The following is a 19,491-nucleotide window of genomic DNA, read 5'->3' on the forward strand; positions in this document are numbered from 1 at the left end:
TACATTGTGTACATTCCATCTCTAGACATGTTGTCTGTTCAAGGTCCCGACCTAAAAAGAAATTAAAAGACTAAGTTTTTCTTAATATAAACCCGCGTCACGTGATGTCTCCTCAATATTGCGCGCGCGCTGTATCTAAAATAAAAGAAAAACTTTCCAAACTAAACATGAAACTTCTCCGGTAACATAATAATATAGACCCTTTACAAAAACAAACAAACAAACAAACAAATACCCCCCCCCCCTTTTTTTTTCCAAATCAATCAATAAAAAAACCCAATTATCCATTCATCAGAGGGGAAAGACTGCCTAACAATTGTTTTCAAAACAATTGCTTTATATTTATTATTATTTTTTTTTTCCGCCAAATTTTGTTCTTGCGATAAATGTTTGTTTCGCAATATGTCGCTTAAATATTTCTCATATTGTATCGTATAGTTTATGCGCTTTTAAATTTCACCCTGCTAAGCCAAACCATTTTCTTTGTAAGAGTTATCTCCCTATTCACTGTTTATCATCTGTGTGCATCTCCTTCGTAACAAAAAAAGATATCGACAAAATTCATTTTACAAATTGTTCGTTACATCCTCAGTAATTTTTGGCGTATTTGGATCGAATCGATTTGAAGAAATTTTATAGGAGTTATCTATCTTTACGGAATAAATTTGTCGGTATGTTTTTTTAACTCATAAACCGTTAACCGTATAACCCTGGAATGTTTTTATTTGAGTCCCCTGATTCCTAACTTAGAAAATTAGGTCAAGGTCAAAGGTCAAGGTCATATTTTAGATTTTCACATGTCTTTGATTTCCCTATAACTCTTGAACGGTTATAGATACAAAAAAATTAAGCAGTGAAAAATGCTTGGTACTTCAAGGGGCAACTTTTTTACATTATGACTATATTGATTTTACCATCATGTAAGGGACATAACTCCCATCGATGGTTTTTAAAAAGCCATTTTTAGGCAAAACTCTTAAACAAAAGGTCCTTGACCCATAGGGTCTTTTGCAATGACCTTGTGGAGCAATGACCTTGACGAAGGTTACAAGGTCAAAGGTCAAGGTCATCAAATTATGTGGTTTTGGCACTATTTAAACAGTTTTATGTGTGTTTGAATTTCAACCAACCAACCAACCAACCAACATACCAACCAACCAACCAACCAATCAATCAATCAATCAATCAATCAATCATGATCATGATCAATCAACCAATAATGATCATGATCAATCAATCAATCATGTTTCCGTCTCATGTGTTTCTCATAGGGTTCAACCAACCAACCAACCAACCAACCAATCAATCAATCAATCAATCAATCAATCAATCAATCAATCAATCAATCATGATCATGATCAACCAATCATGTTTCCGTCTCATGTGTTTAATAAAGGTCCAAGATCTTCTTTGTGTCTTTTTCCGTGTTTCAATTGACCCTATCCAACGTGTTTAACCAACCAACCAACCAACCAACCAACCAACCAACCAACCAACCAACCAACCAACTAATCAATCAATCAATCAATTAATCAATCAATCAATCAATCAATCAATCATGATCATGATCAACCAATCATGTTTCCGTCTCATGTGTTTAATAAAGGTCCAAGATCTTCTTTGTGTCTTTTTCCGTGTTTCAATTGACCCTATCCAACGTGTTTAACCAACCAACCAACCAACCAACCAACCAACCAACTAATCAATCAATCAATCAATCAATCAATCAATCAATCAATCAATCAATCAATCATGATCATGATCAATCAATCATGTTTCCGTCTCATGTGTTTAATATAGGGTCCAAGATCTTCTTTGTTTCTTTTTCCGTGTTTCAATTGACCCTATCCAACGTGTTTAACCAACCAACCAACCAACCAACCAACTAACCAACTAATCAATCAATCAATCAATCAATCAATCAATCAATCTGTATGACTGTTTAATCATGACAGTTTATTGAAGGAACAAACTCTCAATTATTCAAGAAAAATTTAAATTTAATATTGTTCTTACGTCACTTCTGAAAAAAAAATCCACATGTTCTCTGAAACTACAAGTACAATCGACCTCAAAATTTGCCGTCAGCAGGGCATACATGTACTAAACGTTTATAAAAAAACTTGGTGCAGATATCTCTCAAAGCTTTTCCTAGAGAAAAGAAATGGCAATGCCGTAAAAATCGCTTGCTAGGTCCGTTAATCTCAGTAAAAACCTACAATAAAATGTCCGCTCCGAGTTTGAAATACTAATCTGTGTTACAAACAGGTGCTGAAAAATGTACATTATCAGAAAATAATCAATAAATGTGTTTTAAAGTTACACCGGATCAATTAAATCCAAAACATGCACTACTTGTGAACTGTCATCAAAATGTCAATTTCCTACAATAACAAAAGAAATTACATTGTGTACATTCCATCTCTATAGATGTTGTCTGTTAAACGTCCCCACCTAAAAAGAAATAAAAAGACTATCTTTTCGTTATTATAAACCCGTGTCACGTGATGTGGCGCGCGCGCTGTACCTAAAATAAAAGAAAAACTTTCCAAACTAAACATGAAACGTCTCCGGTAACAATAATATAGACCCCATACAGAAACGAACAAACAAATAAACAAACAAACAAACAAACAAACAAACAAACAAACAAACAAACAAACAACCCCCCCCCCCCCCCCCCCAATTCAATTAATTTTACAGGGGGAAAGACCCCCTACAATTGCTTTTTTAAAGCAATTGATTTATATTTATTATTATTTTTTTTTTCCGCCAAAATTTGTTCTTGCGATAAATGTTTGTTTCGCAATATGTCGCTTAAATATTTCTCATATTGTATCGTATAGTTTATGCGCTTTTAAATTTCACCCTGCTAAGCCAAACCATTTTCTTTGTAAGAGTTATCTCCCTATTCACTGTTTATCATCTGTGTGCATCTCCTTCGTAACAAAAAAAGATATTGACAAAATTCATTTTACAAATTGTTCGTTACATCCTCAGTAATTTTTGGCGTATTTGGATCGAAGCGATTCGAAGAAATTTTATAGGAGTTATCTATCTTTACGGAATAAATTTGTCGGTATGTTTTTTTAACTCATAAACCGTTAACCGTATAACCCTGGAATGTTTTTATTTGAGTCCCCTAATTCCTAACTTAGAAAATTAGGTCAAGGTCAAAGGTCAAGGTCATATTTTAGATTTTCATATGTCTTTGATTTCCCTATAACTCTTGAACGGTTATAGATACAAAAAAAATAAGCAGTGAAAAATGCTTGGTACTTCAAGGGGCAACTTTTTTACATTTTGACTATATTGATTTTACCATCATGTAAGGGGCATAACTCCCATCGATGGTTTTTAAAAAGCCATTTTTAGGCAAAACTCTTAAACAAAAGATCCTTGACCCATAGGGTCTTTTGCAATGACCTTGTGGAGCAATGACCTTGACGAAGGTTACAAGGTCAAAGGTCAAGGTCATCAAATTATGTGGTTTTGGCACTATTTAAACAGTTTTATGTGTGTTTGAATTTCAACCAACCAACCAACCAACCAACCAACCAACCAACATACCAACCAACCAACCAATCAATCAATCAATCAATCAATCAATCAATCAATCAATCATGATCATGATCAATCAACCAATAATGATCATGATCAATCAATCAATCATGTTTCCGTCTCATGTGTTTCTTATAGGGTTCAACCAACCAACCAACCAACCAACCAACCAACCAATCAATCAATCAATCAATCAATCAATCATGATCATGATCAACCAATCATGTTTCCGTCTCATGTGTTTAATATAGGGTCCAAGATCTTCTTTGTGTCTTTTTCCGTGTTTCAATTGACCCTATCCAACGTGTTTAACCAACCAACCAACCAACCAACCAACCAACTAATCAATCAATCAATCAATCATGATCATGATCAATCAATCATGTTTCCGTCTCATGTGTTTAATATAGGGTCCAAGATCTTCTTTGTGTCTTTTTCCGTGTTTCAATTGACCCTATCCAATGTGTTTAACCAACCAACCAACCAACCAACCAACCAACCAACCAACCAACCAACCAACCAACCAACTAATCAACCAATCAATCAATCAATCAATCAATCAATCAATCATGATCATGATCAATCAATTATGTTTCCGTCTCATGTGTTTAATATAGGGTCCAAGATCTTCTTTGTTTCTTTTTCCGTGTTTCAATTGACCCTATCCAACGTGTTTAACCAACCAACCAACCAACCAACCAACTAACCAACTAATCAATCAATCAATCAATCAATCAATCAATATGTATGACTGTTTAATCATGACAGTTTATTGAAGGAACAAACTCTCAATTATTCAAGAAAAATTGAAATTTAATATTGTTCTTGCGTCACTTCTGAAAAAAATCCACATGTTCTCTGAAACTACAAGTACAATCGACCTCAAAATTTACAGTCAGCAGGGTATACATGTACTGAAAGTTTATAAAAAAACTTTGTGCAGATATCTCTCAAAGCTTTTCCTAGAGAAAAGAAATGGCATTGCAGTAAAAATCGCTTGCTAGGTCCGTAAATCTCAGTAAAAACCTACAACAAAATGTCCGCTCCGAGATTGAAATACTAATCTGTGTTACAAACAGGTGCTGAAAAATGTACAATATCAGAATATATTCAATAAATGGGTTTAAAAGTTACACCGGATCAATTAAATCCAAAACATGCACTGCCCGTGAACTGTCATTAACATGTCAATTTCCTACAATGACAAAAGAAATTACATTGTGTACATTCCATCTCTATAGATGTTGTCTGTTTAACGTCCCCACCTAAAAAGAAATAAAAAGACTATCTTTTCGTTATTATAAACCCGTGTCACGTGATGTGGCGCGCGCGCTGTACCTAAAATAAAAGAAAAACTTTCCAAACTAAACATGAAACTTCTCCGGTAACAATAATATAGACCCCATACAGAAACAAACAAACAAGCAAACAATCAAACAAACAAACAAACCCCCCCCCCCAAAAAAAAAAATTCAATTAATTCTAAAGGGGGAAAGACCACCTACAATTGCTTTTTTAAAGCAATTGATTTATATTTATTATTTTTTTTCTTCCGCCAACTTTTTGTTCCTTCGCAATTTTTTTGTTTCGCAAGATGTCGCTTAGATATATGGTATATGATATCGAGCAATTAATACGCTTTTGAAACTGACACCGCGTAACCAAAATCTTTTCAATGTAAGAGTTATCTCCCCGAACACTGTTTTTCTTGTGATCGCTTAATATTCGCAACCGTATAAGAAACCGACAAATTTATTTTACCAAATTGCTCGTTATATCCTCAGGATGATTTGATTTATTTTGACCGAAGCTTTCCGGAGACTCCATATGAGAGTTATTTCCCCTTTTATATTTGCTATAAGTGATATGCATTTTTAACTGGAAAACCATAAGTGTTAGAGGCCTAGGGTCTTTTGTTTTGAGGTCCTTGGTCCAAAAAATTGAAAATGAGGTCAAGGTCAAAGGTCAAGGTCATGATCAAAATTTTGATTTTGGCTTGTTATCTCTTATTTTCAGAAATCATATAAGATATTGACAAAATATTTTCATAAAATTGTTAGTTACGACATGTAGTAACACATAAATTTTAGTCGAAAGGGTACGTAGACATTTGACGTGAGTTTTCCCCCTTTTTATATCTAATATCATATGTATGGTAATATAACTCATAAACAATATAAAGTAGAGGACTAAAGTCTTTTGATTTGAGGTCCTTGGTTGATGACCTTGAAATTGAGCTCATGGTCATTGGCAAAATTAACGTTCTAGATTTTGACCTTTGCTTTTACCTCATATGTATACATGATAAAGACATGGGACTTTTTGCAATAGGTTGCAAGCAATGTGACCTTGTAAAAGCCAACCGGAAGTGACCTTTTGTTTTACCGGAAGTAGCTATTTTTTGTTCTAAATAAATGTAAAAGTATATAGAACCATATATTTTTGGAATCAGTGTCAATTAAACTATCAAACTATACCGGAAATTACGTCGTTTGAACCGGAAGTTAACAATTATCTCCCTTATCTATATCTTTTTCCATAGAAACCATACATTTTTGGAATCAACGTTCAATAAGCTGTCATTTGACGGTTCAATTGACATTTAAAACCAAATTTTTAATATTTTCATATAAAAAAAGATCCTTACTGGTGGAAAGACCATCAATGGTTCTCTGAACAATTGGTTTTTAATTGACCTTATTTTTATTGTTGAGTTTCTGCTTTTTATTTTAAAGCACTTGTTACATTTTATAATGATGTTTAAATGGGTGTTAGCAGGCTGGTAAGTGTTTTTTGAAGATTTTTGTATCTCTTTTTGGAAACTATTTATGGGCTATATCTATTTACTCATAAAAAATGTAGCACTATTTAGTTTCTGGATTGGTTGCAATTGTTCAACTTGATTAAACTATTACTTTTTAGAGATGGTATTAGATTTGCATGATTTTTTTATTTCACAAAAGATGGTCAAGTTACTCAAGTATATATTCCTTATATTTTTAAGTATTGATTGTCATTATGAGTTTTTTATTTATTCTTATTTTTATATGTTTTTTTTAATGATTTGAATGTTGGCAATTTTAAGGCAAACAAGTTTGAAAGACTCTTTGATAAACAGTAGACACAGGGGTACATGTGCTTGTTAAAACCATTTGGAAGTTGTGGAATTTGGCTAACAGGATTATGGGATTATTTTAAAAAAAGAAGATGTGGTATAATGATTGCCAATGAGACATCTTTTCACAAGAGACCAAAATGACTCAGACATTAACAACTTTAGGTCACCGTACAGCCTTTAACAATGAGCAAAGCCCATAATGCATACTCAGCTTTAAAAGGCCCTGATGAGACAATGTAAAACAATTGAAACGAGAAAACTAAAGTCCTTATTTATTCAAAAAAATGAAAGAAAATATATCTATATATCGATAACCCTTCTGAATAACTAGGTTTTGTTAGCTTTAAGGAATGACAACATTTTTGTGTTTTGTATAGTATATTACCATAAAAGGTTTGTTATCAAATACCTTATTGTCCTGAACATGACATATAAGAAGTTTGCATGTTGATTTATTTTTGAATTATGTCTTTGTATGAATGATGAAATTTAGTTAATGTAATGACTGGTTTGTGATAATGAAAACCCTGGTGTAATAATTTTTTAGTTATAGAGATTTTTTTTATTTGAACTAAATGCAGTGTTACAAACACATGCGAAACTAAGAAGATGTTATATTTAAATAACATTAAATATATTTTATGTTGGCAAACCTTCATTATGTTTAGATAGTATGCAAACAGTGGTACTAAAACAGGAGTACTGTTCAGAATGTTGGCGACATTGGCGAACAGGGGTACTGTTTAGAATGTTAGCGACGTTGGCAAACAGGTGTACTGTTACAGAATGTTGGCGACGTTGGCGAACAGGGGTACTGGTCAGAATGTTGGCGACCTTGGCGAACAAGGGCACTTTTCAGAATGTTGGCGACGTTGGCGAACAGGGGTACTGTTCAGAATGTTGGCGACGTTGGCGAACAGGGGTACTGTTCAGAATGTTGGCGACGTTGGCGAACAGAAGTACTGGTAAGAATGTTGGCGATGTTGGCGACGTTGGCGAACAGGGGTACTGGTAAGAATGTTGGCGACATTGGCGAACAGGGGTACTGGTTAGAATGTTGGCGACGTTAGGGACGTTGGCGAACAGGGATACTGGTTAGAATGTTGGCGACGTTGGCGAACAGGGGTACTAGTTAGAATGTTGGCGACGTTGGCGAACAGGGGTATTGGTTAGAATGTTGGCGATGTTGGCGAACAGGGGTACTGTTCAGAATGTTTGCGACGTTTGCGACGTTGGCGACGTTGGTGAACAGAAGTACTGGTAAGAATGTAGGCGACGTTGGCGACGTTGGCGAACAGGGATAGTGGTTAGAATGTTGGCGACGTTGGCGACGTTGGTGAACAGGGGTACTGGTTAGAATGTTGGCGACGTTGGCGACGTTGGCGAACAGGGATACTGGTTATAGAGATTTTTTTTATTTGAACTAAATGCAGTGTTACAAACACATGCGAAACTAAGAAGATGTTATATTTAAATAACATTAAATATATTTTATGTTGGCAAACCTTCATTATGTTTAGATAGTATGCAAACAGTGGTACTAAAACAGGAGTACTGTTCAGAATGTTGGCGACATTGGCGAACAGGGGTACTGTTTAGAATGTTAGCGACGTTGGCAAACAGGTGTACTGTTACAGAATGTTGGCGACGTTGGCGAACAGGGGTACTGGTCAGAATGTTGGCAACCTTGGCGAACAAGGGCACTTTTCAGAATGTTTGCGACGTTGGCAAACAGGGGTACTGTTCAGAATGTTGGCGACGTTGGCGAACAGGGGTACTGTTCAGAATGTTGGCGAAGTTCTCGACGTTGGCGAACAGGGGTACTGTTCAGAATGTTGGCGACGTTGGCGAACAGAAGTACTGGTAAGAATGTTGGCGATGTTGGCGACGTTGGCGAACAGGGGTACTGTTAAGAATGTTGGCGACATTGGCGAACAGGGGTACTGGTTAGAATGTTGGCGACGTTAGGGACGTTGGCGAACAGGGATACTGGTTAGAATGTTGGCGACGTTGGCGAACAGGGGTACTAGTTAGAATGTTGGCGACGTTGGCGAACAGGGGTATTGGTTAGAATGTTGGCGATGTTGGCGAACAGGGGTACTGTTCAGAATGTTGGCGACGTTTGCGACGTTGGCGACGTTGGTGAACAGAAGTACTGGTAAGAATGTAGGCGCCGTTGGCGACGTTGGCGAACAGGGATAGTGGTTAGAATGTTGGCGACGTTGGCGACGTTGGTGAACAGGGGTACTGGTTAGAATGTTGGCGACGTTGGCGACGTTGGCGAACAGGGATACTGGTTAGAATGTTGGCAACGTTGGCGACGTTGGCGAACAGGGGTACTGTTCAGAATGTTGGCGAAGTTGGTGACGTTGGCGAACAGGGTACTGTTAAGAATGTTGGCGAATTTGGCGACGTTGGCGAACAGAAGTACTGGTAAGAATGTTGGCGACGTTGGCGAACAGGGGTACTGGTAAGAATGTTGGCGACGTTGGCGACATTGGCGAACAGGTGTACTGGTTAGAATGTTGGCGACGTTGGCGACGTTGGCGAACAGGGATACTGGTTAGAATGTTGGCGACGTTGGCGACGTTGGCGAACAGGGGTACTAGTTAGAATGTTGGCGACGTTAGCGACGTTGGCGAACAGGGGTACTGAATAGAATGTTGGCGACGTTGGCGACGTTGGCGAACAGGGGTACTGTGCAAAATGTTGGCGACGTTGGCGACATTGGCGAACAGGGTACTGGTCAGAATGTTGGCGACGTTGGCGACATTTACGAACATTTCCCCAATCCTGTACCAGCCTGAAGGTTCCCCCTTTCTTCTTACGATTGTGTTAAGAGGTGTGATTCGTACTATAAAATTCAGGACTAATATTAAAGATCAATATAAACTTTGAACACATTTTAGGCGAAGAAAATATTAACGAATATAAGAACAAGAAATACAAACTCCCATGCTTTCAACGCATTTCAACAGATTGTGTGCAATGAGGATATCTGATTAATCGGGTATTTTTTACATTTCATAACTAAAGAAAATAACAATAAATATATTTCTATATCATGAACTATATAGTTGTCCATTTGTCTATAACAAGTCCTTTCCCGTTTTTTTTTACATGTAGGCTAAACGCAGTAAAGATAAAAGTTTGAAAACTTATTTCTTATAATTTTACTCATTCAAGAAATATGGCAAGCCGTTGTGGAATTAATTCCCTAGAAATGTTTTACTGCATAAAATTGAGAATGGAAATGGGGAGTGTGTCAAAGAGACAACAACCCGACCAAATGAAAAAAACAACAGCAGAAGGTCACCAACAGGTCTTCAATGTAGCGAGAAATTCCCGCACCCGGGGGCGTCCTTCAGCTGGCCAATGCATGAATGAATTTAAGATATATATATTCAATCATTTTGGCTTTGACAGATTTTAAACCATAACACATTTATCCCAATCCCTGATGGTCACATGAGCAGGATGGTAGTCCATCAAACATATACAATATACAAGGTTGTCTGGTAAATGTGGAATGCGGATTAAGAGATTGGATATCAAACTTGAAAAAAAACCACCTGAGGCGAATTCCCGACACGGATACGTATTTTACTCTTCAACAATGTTCTAATTCTCTTTATTTTAAACTGGGCTAATACATTTTCTGGCATATACAAAACAAATTAACATACGATACAATTGAGAATGAAAACGGGGAATGTGTAAACATGGTAAAAGAGACAACAAAACAACCAAAGACCAGACAACAGCCAAGTGATTGGTCTCAATCCAAGTGGGGAGGCGACGAACAGCAAACAATGGAACCAATATTTGATAATATAAACTACACCACAAGACCACGAGATACCCTTTGCATGTATTTACATACTTAATCTATTCTATGGAATTTATTTCTGCACAAAAACGAATTCAGAAAGTTAACTATATTGTTGAATATATATTTTAGTGCAAAATTTTATCAATTGATTGTTGAATGCCTAACGTCCAGTGGCAAACATTTCATGCATATTAAGACGAAATATCATTAAAAAAATATGGAAGGGTTGGGATCCCGCCAACATGTTTAACCCCGCCACATTAATTAGAGATGTGACTGTCAAAACTTTCAAGTCAGGAGCCTGTAATTCGTCGTTTGTTTATGTGTTACATATTTGTTTTTCGTTCATTTTTTTAATGAAAATAAAAAGCCGGCCGTGAGTTTTCTCGTTTGAATTGTTTTACATTGTCATATCGGGGCATTTTATAGCTGACTATGCGGTAAGGGCTTTGCTCATTGTTGAAGACTGGACGGTGACCTACAGTTGTTAATGTCTGTGTCATTTTGTGGACAGTTTTCTCATTGGCAATCATACCACATCTTCTTTTTTTTATATATATGGAGTTATAATTATGACATATTTAAATGTTTCGTATCATTTGGTAAAATATCTAAAAGTCAACTTTGCCTATGTAGATAGAATGAAACCGGAAAAAAAAGTTCAGCCGAAGCGTGCTCCTTATTAGTTTTTTTGTAGTAGTGCAAGACACGTTTGTGAACTGTTTTAAGAAAAAGTAGACTCATTAGCAGCCGGCTGGAAAATCTATATGCTTCATATCTTGTTCCTTTTCAAGACTTGTCATTCATATTGTTCAGTATAGGGCATATTATTTCTGCGCTAACAGTCAACAAGTCTACTTTATACTAGACACGCAATAGTATTTAAATTTAATACCCGAAGATAAATAAAAACCACCTATATTAATTTGATACTCAATATGTTTCCTTGAATATAAACATATTCTCATTCGGTCAATAAAATATGAAATTGATATACAGAACATTCAGAAATGTAAATGTTATAAAAATATTGTTATATCAGAGATAGGTATTGAACTCCATTATAAAAATGAGCCGGTAGTATACGTGTTAATTTGTAATACCCGGAAATGTCATGGTATAACACTACCTATATAGTCATACAGAATGCATCATATATATCAAGGAAATTCGTAATGCATGACCATTCATGATTTAAGTGAGGTTCTAATATGTGCTACAGTATTTAAAAGCAGTATTTTTAATTGATTTTAAACGTTGTAAAAACACAATAATTTTGATAGCCAATCATATATTGGAGGACACCATGAAAACGATTTTTTAGAGATGTATATATGCGAGTTTGTGTGTGTGTGTGTGTGGTTTTTTTTTTTTGGTGGGTGGGTTGGGAGAGGGAGGGGTGTCAGAGCGTCGTTTCTATGTTTCTATGTCTATTTTTTATTTGCTTCGCTCTTATTTTTTCCACTTTAATGCCAATTGATCATTGTTTTAAACGTCAAATGTAACGGAATTTGATGAGACTGTTATTAAAGTGAGAGGGTTAGCGCTATAGAACCAGGTTTAATCCACCATTTTCTACATTTGAAAATGCCTGTACCAAGTCAGGAATATGACAGTTCTTGTCCATTCGTTTTTGATGCGTTTTGTTTTTTGATTTTGCCATGTGATTATGGACTTTCCAAATTGATTTTCCTCTGAGTTCAGTATTTTTGTGATTTTACTTTATACATTCATCAAATATTTGCCACTAGACGTTAAACAACCAGTGCAACAACCAATCAATACGTTTTCTTAATCATCGCTATATTCTTTTATCTTTATTTTTGGGGCCGCGCTTTCAGACTTTCTTTTTACACATTATTCTAATATCTGTAAAACACCTTCAAATTCTTTAGATAAAAAAAGTGACGTATTCATAGTACATGGTAATTCAACCAAGAAAATTGAACTACTATTACTCATGTGAAAATTACACTTGGGCTTTTAGAGAAAAGTATAAGTCTATGGATAACATTTCTTGGACCGGGGGAATAAAAACAAGGGGGAGGGGTATACTAATTGTTGATTTCCCTATAAAGTAAGAAGGGAATGACAATCAGTTTAAAAATCAAATGTTGTATGGTATTAAAAAATGAATAGTTTAATTTGTTGCTGAATAAATTTACAAAAAGACAGTTTTGAAGGAAAACAAACATACATTCACAAGAAATGTTTTTGCGGTCTGCCGAGGCTAAAAACACCACAAAGGAGCACAAAAGATCACAAAGGAGTTTGATAAGTGCACAAAGGACCTGAAATTGCTTATAGAATGGGGGAAAAGTGAATTTTCACAAAAAAACGATATTGATTTTTATTAAAATTCTTCAGATAAATTTGTTGAAGATTACCGAGACCGCGTTCTGGAATCGGTACGGATATGCACAAGATTACGGCCCATTTCTTTAAGATTTGCTGTGTTTTTAGAGACCCATGTTATTGTGAGTACTTTATTTTGGAATGAAGAGATACCAAAGGCGGATTTAGGGGGGTCCAGGGGGCCCGGACCCCCCCCCCCCCCTTTTTGAAAAAAAAAATGGGTGCTTATATAGGGAATCACTGAAGCGTGACCCCCCTCTTATGTCAGTCAGTGGGCCCCCACTTAAGAAAATTTCTGGATCCGCCACTGGATACTCAAATGAGCAATTGTAAGACATAAAAGTGTCCTGTGAAAAAGTTTTTCATAGAATTTTTGTATTCAATATAATTGTCCATTGCCATTGAATTGTGTCTGTAAATTTTATTAAGTTGTGTCCTCCAAGGAAAATAATACTGTACAGCATCTAGTTACTTATTTGAGTTTGAATTATACATGTATACAATTATTTTAAAAGATATAGATATGAAGATAAGGATGGTATGAGTGCCAATGAGACAATTGTTATGTCAAAGTAACAATTAATTAAGTTTGCAATTGAAAGTTAAAATGCGTCCAGTAATATCAAGGCGATAATATCATTTAATACTTAAATCATATAAAAAAAAATGCTCTGGTGGACACAATGTCCTGCGAAAAATGTCCCTCCTGGACAATTTTATGGTAATGAATAATGTTTATGTTCATGGACACTTTGTCATACTTAAGGACATATTTTTATAGGAAATTGTGTCCAGGACACATTTATATAAGTAGATGTTGTCCATGGACAGTTTTAACTATGAAAATGTGTCCAGTGGACATTATTAAATCCTACACAATGCCATAAAAAGAGACTAGAAATACAAAAAAAAAGGAATTAAAAACATAAATAATAAAAATCTGCTGACCGGGTCCATGAGGTAATGTTTTAGATATTTAAAACCGAACTTAGAGAGATATTTATAATTTTCATAATATAATGCGGGCACGTGTCATCGATTACACACCTAGTCAGCCGCGAATTACACAACCAACAAAATCGATTCAGTAGCGGATCCAGAACTTTCATAAGGTAGGCCTGTTGACTGACATAAGGGCTCCAGTCATGCTTTAGTGATTCCCTATATAATCAACTAAACTTTTCCAACAAAAAAGGGGGGGGGGCCTCCAGCCCCCTCCCCCTGGATCCGCATATGCTTATTGTTTATGACTATAATGATATGAGAACAACGTTTTAAATAAAATAGAATTAATTCATGTTCAACAATGTATCTGAATTGTTCCATGTTATTTTAAAAATACTTTAAGGATACATTTAAGTGATTTCAGAGACAAAATATATGATGATTGACATTTTGTATTGATTGAAATTAAATAAATTTCAATAACAAAGCTCCTTATATATAATAGTTCAAGAAAAAACAAGAACATATCTTCAAAATGATTCTTTTCTTGTTCAAAGAAATATATTCTAAAAACCGAATTCTTATTTTCTAGAGAAGCAAATCATGCATTATCGCACACACATCATCATCTTAGTAAAATGCTTCCCTTTTTTCGTTTGTTGAATTAATTTTGTATTTTATTTTTTGTGTTTTTGTTCTCTAAATACTCCTTTATTTATTTTTGTGTCTTATCCAATTTGTACCACAGGGACTCGGTTAGCAGATTAAAATTTTGTAAATCAATGTTTTTAATTTATTTTTTTTATTATTTCCTGTCTATTTGCATTACTATATTAACGTATTTAAAGTTGTCATCACTATTTCTTTGTTTTCTGGCAATGTGCAGTTTACTATCCATATCCATATACTTAAGAAAAACTAAAGGGATCTAAGTCGCCATCTTGAATTGCCTTCCCTACTTTAGATAACAAATAATTAAAAATATGAATAAATTACTATATACCTTACAACAGCCCTCATTTTCTTCCGAAATAATTCTTCTATAACATGCATATTTTGATTTGTGGATTAACAGAACCCTTATGAAGTTTCAGTTGCATTCGTGTCAGAATATTCAAATTTCTCGGCGAAAGCAACGTATCATTCGGAAACTTCCGGGTTGATTAAAAACATCTGGAAGAATGAGGCATAAAATAATCTCCTACTTACAAAGGAACCAACATCATGTTAGACGGTTTGAAAGGCTAGGTTCTCGGTGCTAGGTAGACTATATTTATTCTCTTCTCTTCTATTCTTTAGTTACATTATTAAGGTTTATGTACCCTTCTGTAGCCATTTTTGTACGAATTTTTCAAACCTCAATTGTATTAAAACTACAGATATAATGAATAATAGAGATAGGCCATTTAGTACATATTCCAAGGGGAAACTTGATGCAAAGCATTATTTTTTACTGATTAATTGCATTTGATAGAAAAAGAGGACTTTGTGGCATATAAATCAAGATTTTTGTAGAAAATCCACAGCATTTAATACAGAGATTTTTGTTTTAAAATTTGAAACATAAATTACTCACTTGATTTTCTATGATGTGCTAGTGGTTATTTTTTACAAAAAGTTCTAAGCTACCTGTAAATTCCAATACACCTCGTGCTGAGTCACTAAAGTCGAGCGCACCCTAAAAGGTGTACTTGATTTTGGCCATACTTATATTTGTTTTAACCAATAACTACATTTATAAACTTGTTTCAAGGAAATCAATGCTAGCACTGCATGCAATAATCCTATATCTATCAGTCATCACATTGCCAAACATGAGAGTACAAGGATAAAGGCTGTGGATTTTTAATAAAAATTTTGCTTTATTTGCCACAAAGTCCCCTTTTTCTAGTAAATGCAATTAAACAGTAAAAAATAATGCGTTGCATCAAGTTTCCCCTTGAAATATGTACAAAATGGTCTATCTCTATTATTCATTATATCTGTAGTTTTGATACAATTGAAGTTTGAAAAGTTCGTACAAAAATGGCTACAGAAGGGTACATAAACCTTAACAAGATTAATATAGGAAGGACATAATTTCTTATACCTCAACTAATTTAAGGGTGATTTTATTTTTGTTATAAAAATATATACGTAACAATGTCCCATACTAAATGTACATGTACATTATTTGGGTAAAAGTGAAACCTAGTCCAAATAATTATGACGTCTGGCAAAGCTATTTTATTTATTTTTGGGGATGCCTTCCTACAATGTTTTATTTTCTGGAACTTCACAGGAAGGCGTTCCAGATTTTTTTTAAATAGCCTTGCCAGACGTCATAATTATTTGGACTAAATGAAACCATATTTAACTAGTTTACTGGGATGCCTTTGACTATAGATGCTTAGTCCAAATAATTATGACGTCTTGAAAGGCTATTATATTTTTTTTCTTTGACGCCTTACATACATCGATGTAAGGCGTCAAAGAAAAAAATTATAAAAGCCTTTCGATGTAAGGCGTCAAAGAAAAAAATTATAATAGCCTTTCAAGACGTCATAATTATTTGGACTAATAGATGCTTAGCTTTTTCTTTCTTGATACTGTGACTCTTGACCATATCACAAAATACAGAAATGAAATTAAGTTCTTCAATTTTCATTCACTCAGACATATAAAATTAAGAATTATTATGGTATGAATAATTTTAATACAACTACACATCAGAATCTGAATTATATGAATTTTAACCTACCATGACTGAAGCTAGTTCACCTGTTCTGCATTCCAACAAAGAGCAACCCTATAATACTTCTTTAAAAAAAAAAAGGCCAGATGAAAATTGAACAATTAAAGTTAAACCCCCAAAAAAGTTTTTTTGCAGTAGTACATTAAAACATATGTTAGTCATGCTTAGGAACTCAAATGAAAGTGTGACATAAACATGATACACTGATACAGATATATACATATGTTGGAAATAAACACGATGAATTTTCACATAGCATACATAGTAAATACACTCTGTACTGTACAGATTTTTTCACAGGACTTTAACACGTTTAACTTAAGTCTGGACACAGAGTGACAGACGTGACAGATACATGTAACTATTGAATACAATTCTTTTTATGGTTTATAGAGTTGACTGTCAAACATGATGCATGCATGCATGTTAAAATAGATATTAAAATCATTTTAGTTATAAACATATATTCATTTTCTTATTTTCAGGTTCATGTTTGGGGAGGAATTTCTCGTCGAGGTGCCACTGGACTATTTATATTTACTGGGATAATAGATAGTATATTTTATCAGCAGATTCGTCAACAGACTTTCATGCCGTTTATACAAACAACTTTTCCAGACAATCACCGTCTTATCCAAGATAATGATCCAAAGCATGTTTCAAGGTCCACAAAGGCGTTCATGACCACAAACAACATAAACCATTGGCCAACACCACCTGAATCCCCTGATATGAATCCAATTGAAATGGTAATTATTTATAATTTATTTATTTTTTAAGTGCAAAAAAGTGTACCTGTCATGCCTGTCAAGTCTACAAATAAAATCGAGAATAGATATGGGGAGTGTGTTAAAGAGACAACAACCCGACCATATAACCGACAACAACCCGACCATATAACCAACAACAACCCGACCATATAACAGGTCTACAACAACCTGACCAAATAACAGACAGCAGTAGAAGGTCACCAATAGGTCATCAATTCAGCTGGCCCCTAAATAAATATACATACTAGTTCAGTGATAATGAACACCATGCAAAACTCAATTATACAAGTAAAGAAACTAAAGTTAAAAATAAAACAAGACAATGTGGCAGGGTTAAACATTTTTATGAGATGTTTCCCTTTCAAATCTGTATATTTAAAAATAACTGTTCTTTTGTCGTTTATATTATGTATATTATATTGTATATGGTGCAAGAGCCAGCAAAGTGAGCCCTATATGGAAGAAAAAATGCCTACCCATGTGAAAACTACAATAAAGTATAGTCTGCATCAATTATTTCTTAAATAATTCATACACATCACAAGACATGCAAGATACCAGTACATATTTCAATTCATTAACACAATCCTAGGTTTACCATGTTTACCATGTTTACAGATTTATTAAATATATGTATATATTTATCTAATTGTAGGTTTGGGCTGAATTGAAACACCATATAAGGAGAAGGAAGAAACCTAAAAATAAGCAAGAACTTCTTGATGGTATTACAGAGTTTTGGCAGACAATGACTCCTGAAAAATGTGTGCGCTACATTGACCATCTGTACAAAGCTATACCAGCTGTGGTTACAGCTGGAGGAGCAGCATCTGGACATTAAGAACTTGTTTGATAAGCTGTTCGTGAGATGTCAACTACAATTGTATATGTTTTGTTGGGATTCAATAGATAGCATTTCAGTATATTTTATTGAATGCAATATTAAGAATAATGTTTTAGGAAATAGAATTGTAAGTAGGGTAGAGTACATTTGCTGTTATTCATTCTCTTTACTCAAGGCACAAGTTTTGTCAATTTGAGTTCAGGGTTAAACATTATTTTTTAGCAGACTCAGTCAGAGCAAAAATAATCAGTTTAGAAGATATACATACCAAATGTATTATTTACCGGTTAAAAACATCTTTATTAAAAGTAGTGTTCCAAAAAAAATTATATGTTGATAAAATGTAGTTCAAACTTATTTCTATCATCTCTTCACACTGGGTAAAAATGCTTTGTCAGAATTTATTATGATACTGACATGACTATAAACAATTTTTGGCTCAGATTTTTTTTTACAGTAAGGGGAGGTAAGGCATTATAGCCTTAAATGTAAATTGGGCTAAACATTTCCGTTAATGCAGTTACTTTTCAATTATATATTGGCTAATACATTATTCCATCATGTTCATATCTTTTTATTTCTTGTGTGATGTTTTTGTTCAGTATTGTTGGTGTTTTTTTGTAATTTCATATTATGCATTTTTAATTTCTGTTGCTTAATTATAAATTTAATTGCTTAAGATAAATTTTTATTATCTGATAGGATAACATTTTGTCTTTGTAAAACATTATATTCCCTATTATTTGTGTGGAAATTTGCTATATATTTAAATTTTGGCCTAGTCTTCTATAAATTATATGATCTAAAGTTGTGTACCTTCATTTTTAAGATATAATTAACCGAAGTAGATATCAATAATGTCATTATGTACTATTCAATTAATATAATTAAATGTATGTTTCATACTTCTGCTTTGTTGATAATCAGAAAGTTTAAGGTTGATATTGATAGTTAAACAGAGAAATCATGATATTATTTCTTGATAAGGATTATGATAAAGTTCATGACTTTGTTTCAACCAATGTGTGACTATACTCTTTGAAGTCCTGTTTTTTTTAGTTATACTTTTAAAATATGATTACCGGATGCATCATACTTTGCTTATAGATGGTTTATGTTACAAAGTTTCAGTCTGTCATATATGTCCATGACCTCATTTCATGGTTCAGTGACCACTTGAAAAATGTGAAGTTTATTTTTTGTTACGTTAATTTCTTTTTTATCTTGATCTTTCTTTAGTAGGTATGTACTTTGCAAGGTTCTCATTTCACAGGTAATTGCTTAGTGTTAATTGTTGGTGATTTGTTCTTTTGTCTCTAGCAATAGTTCATA

General features: G+C 34.2%; 1 protein-coding gene across 1 annotated transcript in view; it reads right to left on the reverse strand.

The window, feature by feature from the left end:
• Window positions 1–19,491, reverse strand: part of LOC134684236 (low-density lipoprotein receptor-related protein 6-like) — an 828,684-nt gene that overhangs the window by 348,394 nt on the left and 460,799 nt on the right. The gene's annotated exons all lie outside the window — the stretch shown is intronic.

This window comes from Mytilus trossulus, chromosome 9 (genome assembly GCF_036588685.1).
Source record: "Mytilus trossulus isolate FHL-02 chromosome 9, PNRI_Mtr1.1.1.hap1, whole genome shotgun sequence".
Classification (NCBI taxonomy): domain Eukaryota; kingdom Metazoa; phylum Mollusca; class Bivalvia; order Mytilida; family Mytilidae; genus Mytilus; species Mytilus trossulus.